Below are 6,874 nucleotides of genomic sequence, written 5' to 3'. Positions count from 1 at the left end.
GTAGAATCATAAAGAAATACTTGTCGAATAAAATGTTTCCTGAAACTTGCACTAGTATTATTCATAGATCACAATGATCCCTTCCAGCCTTGGAATCACCTTGTCTGGCCTCCTGTATAATGCAGGCCATAGAACTCCCCAAAATAATTCCTACAGCAGATCTCCTAGAAAAACATCTACTCTTGATTTAAAGATTCAGTGATTTGTGGTATGCCGAGTTGCATCACTGCCTGACCTGTAACTATGGGTCACATTTCTACCTGAGCAGTAAAGAATCCTCTCAGGGAGGTGTTAGGCCTTAAATTTGCTGAAATCCAGTGGGGGTTGCTCACTGGATTTTAATCTACCCCTTGTCATACTTCTAAGCAGTAACTTAATGTGAGATCTGAAAATAAGCTTTATCTCTTAGTTTGAACAAGGTGGTTAATAAAATCTCAGCATCCCAACAGTGTCTCCTTCTGGAGTTTGGTTGAGTCCTGGGGTGAAATCCCACTAAAAATGTCCCACCTGTCAGCCACATGTTACAGCGTAGCTGCTGTAATTGTTCCTAGGGGACTGCAGTGAACCTGGCTGTGGGCTGGAGCAAAGCCCATATCATCCAGAAATACTGCAGCGCATTGGCTTCTGATAGTAGACAGAGCAGATGCGGAGTAGGCAAAACAGTGCCTCTGAGGAGCTGATTTCAGATTAGTTCCTGTGGGCACTGGGGTCTTCTGCACTGCAATTGCTTTCTGCCTCAACAGAGAGGGAAGGGAAGTCTGAGCTTGAGAAAAATCCAGTGAGCTGAGGGGATTCAGAGCAAGGGAGGAGACTAGTACCCAGCTTGGGGGCTGGAGCAATTTCTAAGATGGGGCAGTATTCTGATCTGGGAGGGGTTGGCAGCTGGCTTGCACAAGTGGGAGTGGGAGAATTGATTGTGGATGGACTATTGTAGGTGAGGTGGTTGGGCTGGGGGAAGACAGGAGGAGGAAATGGGAGCACAAGCATTGGATTCGAGGGCATATAGAAAACAGGTCTGTGGGCAGGAGAAAACCACACAGGAATCAGGCCCATTTTAAAAATATCCCCCTTATCTCTGAACTCTAAACCAAACCCCATCTTCAGGTGACTTCACTTCTGCAACAACAGAACAGTCCTGCCCTGACATGGTGTCAGTTTAATGACCGAAGACTCTTCCTTTTGCCATTGTGAATTATGATCAAAGAAAGATGGGGAAAGAAGAAAATGAGCACCATCTGGCACTGCTATCCATTCAGCCATAGCTGACACAAGCAAGTTCTTACTCTGCTTGTGAGCGCTCTGCGGGAGATACTGGGGCCTGACCTGGATTCACTTTGGTTTTGTTTCATTGTGATAAGGGTGTTTTACCCCCACAATTGCCTGGAAAGGATTAATGCAGAGAGCGCAGGGGGCTAATTAACCCCACAGGCCACAGCTGAGGGAGATCAGGTGGATAAGCAATCCCCTGACAGTGAGGGAGCCCAGCTCAGGAGGAAGGAGCTGGGCTGGATTTATAAAGACAAGAAATTGGAAGCAGAAGGGGGCTGATGGGAAAGTTCAGTCACTCCTTGGGAAGAGAGGTATGTTTGGGCTGGGGCGCAAGGAAGGTATGATGAGGCTCAGGGAAAGGCAGTAACGTCTAGAAGGAAACAGGCCTTGACTGCTGGCTAGAGGGCCCCTGAGCTGGAACCCAGAGTAGAGGATGGGCCCAGGTTAGGGAGTGGCACTACGAGGTAGTTACTGGGAAGAATGCCTAGGACTGCAGGTGAGGAAAGACTTTCCACTCTGAAAGGAGAAACCATTTGGTGATTTGGCTGGAGGGCCAAGTAACAAAGAAGCAGCAGCAGCTTGGGGAGCAAGCGGGATTGCAGACTAAGAGAGAGGTGAGGATGGTGTGCAACCATGGGAAAGGGTGCTGACTTGTGAGCTATTCCCCCCAGTGACCAGGACAAGGCGCCATCCTAGCAGCGAGTGGAGCACCCCATCACATTCATCAACAAAACATCCTATCCTAGTTGCAGGATCTTTATCACCCGAGGTGCCCTCGGGCAGAACCCAGCTTGCTTTTCAGGGCTGGTGTTGAACTGGTTGTGCTTGTAATAGAAAAAATTATCTGAGATACAAACTCCCTGAAAGATTTTAAATGTGGAACCCAGCTATGGCCTTCTCCTCGCTAAAGAGAGTACCTGTTGCAAAACAATTAAGCTCGTCTGTAGTACCTGTACCTTCCCGCAAGGTTTGCCCTGCAGTCACACTCGGGTTGACAGGGTATCTGTCCTCAGTAGCCAGGGAGCCTCCTTTACCTGCTGAGTCCCCTTTAACGCTTCACACAAGCCTATCCCTTTCCTGCAGGCTCGGTGGGTTTTTCTTGTTTTTTTTTCCTTTGGGGCAGAAGTATGAAAGCCAAGGGAATCGCTGCATCCCCCTAACACAGACGACGAAAGAGGGAATGTGATAGAGATCGATACAATCATGAATGGTGTGGAGAAAGTGAATAAGGAAGTGCTGCTTACCCCTTCCTGTCAGACATGAAACGGGTCCCCCCAATGAAATTAATAGGCAGCAGGTTTTAAAAAAAAAAATTAAGGAAAAAACTTCTTTACGCCATCCACAGGCAACCTGTGAAGGTCAAAACTATACCTGAGTTTAAAAAAGAATTAAGCTCACAGAGGATTGGTCCATCAGTGGCTATTAGCCCAGATGGTCAGGGGCACAACCCCATACTCAGGGTATTCTTCAGCCTCTGACTGCCAGAAACTGGGGCTGGATGACATGGGGTGGATCACTCAATAAATTGCCCTGTTCTGTTCATTCCCTCTGAAGCACCTGGCATTGGCCACTGTGGGAAGACAGGATGCTGGGCTAGATGGACCATTGGTCTGATCCAATATGGCCATAAAACTCTCCGCTCTCTCGCTGCAGTTCTGCTCCAGCTGTGACTCATTGGCTAAGGCTGCAATGTCTGCCCCCTCTTCTCTTCTCTTCCCTCGCTCTAATCATATGCTGCTTCTCCCCTGCATAAATATGCCAGCGTGTGGGACTCCAGACAGCTGAACACTGATGATTTACTGACTACTATGCTCTGCTCTCGTCTAGATGCCGTTGGCCCGTGGCAAGCTGGGGTGTAAATCTACCTTGCACTGCCCTGCTTCGTACTAAGCGTCCTTGTCATTGCTGCCTGCTGACCGTTCCTGTCATTTCTCCCAGTGCCTGGCTAGAGGGCTGGCAGTTCTGCTGTGGCTTGCTGGCTGAAGACCTGTAGAGTGGGAGTAAAGGGTTGCTTGAGGTGGTCACCGTGGGAGCAGGCCCTTTGGGAAGGGACTCTCAGCCAGCAAGCAAAGGCTCTCCTGGCTCTGACCACTGGCAGAGCTGACTCCAGCAGTCATTCTAGCAAAGCCGTCACCCTAGCACACAATCCAGTGAGTCGTCATCCTGCCAGCTATCACGACTTCAGTGATTTATGAGGGAGGATACAGCCATGGACTGTGCCCTTAGGTCGGTCACTTAGGATGGATCCACACAACGGAAGGTGTGCACAGGTTAGCCTGTCCGAGCTGGTTTGAATCCCGATAGCAAAGCTAACATTGCCGGAGAACCTGCAGTGTGGGCTTCGGCGCAGGGAGGACAAGCCCGGCACATGCCCTGGGTATGTACTCAGCTCCCGAGCCTATGCTGAAACCTGCACGGCCTTGTCTTCCCTGCATTGTTACCTGCAGCAGCTGGATTTCAGCTAGCTCGGGTAGGGCAGCCTGTGCCCAGCGTTCACCCTTGGTCTCTGTGTCTCCAGTCCCTGGCTGTAAAAGGAAGATAATTAATACTTCCTTTCTCGCCTCTTTCGTTTGTCTTGTCTCTAGATTATAGGCTCTTCAGGGCACGGGGTCTGCCGTGTAACAAGCCTTTGCACAGCACCTAGCACAATGGGACCCAATCTCGGTAGGGGCAGAATCTAGGCGTGCATAAATTGAAACCCGTGAATGCAAGGCGCATTTCAGTCGCTTGATCTTTAGCATAGCCGGTGCTTAGATTCATTGCACAATCACATTTCACGTCCTGCCACCATGCTGCTGCCACCTGCTTGTGGGGCAGAAGTCAGCGTGTTGCAGATGGGCTAGCCAAATGCGTGAGAGATCTTACGAAGAGAAACGTTTGAGTAGCAGGGCACATTTCAAGACTTCAGCAGGCCAGGCATGTTGACGGGCGCTGGAAGGGATAGCTGATGGCAGAAGAACACGGGGCAGAAAAAGAAACTCTTGGATGGACAATAGGGTATCCCAGGTGGATCAAAGGGCTATTCAGCCACAAAGAAATGAGCAGAGAACTGTACAGAATGGGCTACCACCATTGCAAACCTTCAGTAATGGAGATGCCACATATGAGGAATATCTCCACTACGGAAAGCTACGTTTCCAAGGTCAGTCTCTGAGGTAGTTCTCCCAGCAAGCACTGTGTGCGTCCTATCGCTGTTTGTTCTGTCTTTGTATATGGAGTTTGCTAGCGTTCTTACTGTGTAGGGAAATTATAACGCCAAGGAATTGGGAACTGCCTGCAACCCAGATTATTCTACCAAAGGCTATGCGTTTGCAGCCTGGAGTATAAGCTGGATATTGGTGTATATTGATGTGCCCAGCTGGGAACAGTCCTATCAGGCTCTATCCACAGTCCTTGTTATGATGGTGGAGAGCTGCACAGATTTTCAACGGGTGTAAATCCTCATAACGCCACTAAAGTCTATGGAGCTACAGCGGATTTCCACCAGCTGAGGATCTGGCCCAGTGTTATCTTTCCCACCCTTCTAAAGGAGGGTCTAGTCACAACTCACTCCCTCAGTTCCATCAGTAATAAAGAGGTGCACCCCCCACCCCCCATGAAATAACACTGAAGCCCCTGCGAGATGTTTCTAGCACACAGCGGTGGCTGTGGGCGCATGCTATGGGCATGCAGGAGGCAGGCATTTTAAGAGTGATTTGGCATTTTGGTTAGAGCAGTAGGGGCTGCCCTCAGCCCCGAGGAAATAGGCCTGACGGGTGGGTGCCATGTGCGCAGTGAGCGATCGTTGAACTCTAAACACCCTGCAACTGTGGGAGGGATGCGGCTGAGAAGCGGGGCAGGATGGGGTGCCGGGCTGTGCGTGGGTCATAGTGGCTGGCTGGCTCCAGCTTCAGGCTGGCTCCTTTGTGCATTCAGGCTCCAGGCCTTGCACACTAGGAAGTGCCCCACATGCCCAGTGAGCAGGAGTACAAGGCTCAAGGCTGGCCAGCCAGTTACTCCCACTCTCTCTGAATTCCTAAGTAACGTGGTCCCTTACTGGAGGAAGGAGGACGATCCCTCCTGCTGCATGATGGGGTGTGGACCTGAGGTCAATTACATCCTAGATCTTCCCTGGACAGTCATGCCCTCTGTTGAGGACAGGATGCGTGTGGGATCTGGGGTCTGTACTGAGGGAGCTAATCCCATTCTGTTCCCTAGCCCTTATAGTACCATAAGCCAAATAGTGCTGCCCAGGGGCACTACTGGGGTTTGAAAATCCAGAGGCCGCCTCGGTCCCCGGAAGGGAAGGAAATTTGTTCCCATTGCAGGCACTTCCCCTGCCAAACTTGTGCAGCAGCACCAGGCAATGCACGGCCCCATTTCTCCCTGGCACCTGGGATCCCACCCTGCGGCTGGGAGGAGATCGTAGGGAGTAACTCTGCATCAATACAAGGGAACCTCAGTTGGGTTAAGGTGCTGCTGTATGGGCTCAGACTGGGTGAGATTCACCCCCCAGCATGAGGCCTTCCCCCCACTCCAGCCCCGGCACGCTGCAGAGCTGGTCGTCACACCAGCTAGTGCAGGTGAGGAAGGGTACCTTAGGGCAGTTCATGGGGAGGGACTGGGGATGCGCATTTGTGCAGAGCAAATCCCTCGTGCAGCCAGCGAGGAGGAGTTAGGGGGGTGTGGGGAAGAGGGCAGCCCCCCATCCTAGCCATGGGCTGGGGAGGGGGTGGATACCTCTCCATCCATCCATCCTCCCTATCCAATGTAGCCCACCCACCCACCTACATGGCCCTCATCCCCACAGCCCCTACAAACTCCAGCATTACGCAAGCGGAGGGAATTTCACCCACACCACAGCAGAGCACCCGTCTGCTTCCCTGTGCTACGGTGACCCCGCTGCGTTTACACGCAGCAGGGGCTGAAAACGGAGAACCTGCTGCCGTGCTGACTGATTGCTGTGCAATGGGATGCTCTGTCCCTTCCTTCCCCTTGTCGCACGGGAAGTCCCAAGAATTGATCAAACCACCAGTTTAATAGGACTTGCAAAACCAAAGAGGCCAAAGCTGTAACGGGACACCGGACCTGAGGAGCCCACACAAGGTTCGGGATGCACTTGAAAGGGAAAAAGCGAATTACGGAGTCAGGAGATATTTCACAGCTGTTCAGTGTATTCATGAATGTTCTCCAGGGCGTATTAGGTGTGGGGTGTGGGAAGAGAGCCAAATAATCTCGCCACGGCCTCAAAGCCAGAGCTGACGTGCAACTAGCATAGCAGACCGGCTGGATTTCACAAAGGCAGAGCTGTGCTCGGGGGAGGACTAAGGGAACGGCTCAGAGCACGGAAGCCGATTGTGGAAACTGCAATCAAGCAGGTGGGGTGTTCTCCCAGCATTGTGATGGGGAGAGGCAACTTGGTAAACTGATAGAGTGAAAAGAGCAACCTGGAAACAGGGGAAGGTTGGGAACCAGGGGGCCTGGATTGCAAACGACCTCCGGGAACGTTCTGTCCCTGCTGGGGGTGCAGAAACTGAGGGCTGCAGAGGGTTTGGCTAGAGCGTAGCCTTTAAGAAACCATTTGATGTGTGGACAGTGCCTAGCCCAGCAGGGTCCAGAGCCCCAA

This window comes from Chelonia mydas, chromosome 2, assembly GCF_015237465.2.
Source record: "Chelonia mydas isolate rCheMyd1 chromosome 2, rCheMyd1.pri.v2, whole genome shotgun sequence".
Classification (NCBI taxonomy): domain Eukaryota; kingdom Metazoa; phylum Chordata; order Testudines; family Cheloniidae; genus Chelonia; species Chelonia mydas.
This window is presented reverse-complemented; position numbering follows the sequence as displayed.